This window comes from Nematolebias whitei, chromosome 15 (assembly GCF_014905685.2).
Source record: "Nematolebias whitei isolate Nwh7 chromosome 15, NemWhi1, whole genome shotgun sequence".
NCBI lineage: Eukaryota > Metazoa > Chordata > Actinopteri > Cyprinodontiformes > Rivulidae > Nematolebias > Nematolebias whitei.
The window spans coordinates 20,874,728-20,874,982 of record NC_056512.1 but is presented as its reverse complement, the minus strand read 5'-3'; positions in this window follow the sequence as shown (position 1 = coordinate 20,874,982).

Genomic DNA, 255 nt, shown 5'->3' with positions numbered 1-255 from the left:
AACATGCATGTTTTTGGTCTGTGGGAGGAAACCGGAGCACCCGGAGAAAACCCACGCATGCACGGAGAGAACATGCAAACTCCACCCAGAAAGGCCCCCGGACCGGGGTTTGAACCAGGGACCTGCTTGCTGAGAGGCAGCAGCTCTACCAGTTGCGCCACCGTGCTGCCCGCAATACAATATAATACAATAAAACAATACGATGCGATTCAATGCGATACATTATGATGCATTATGATACAAGACCAACACAAT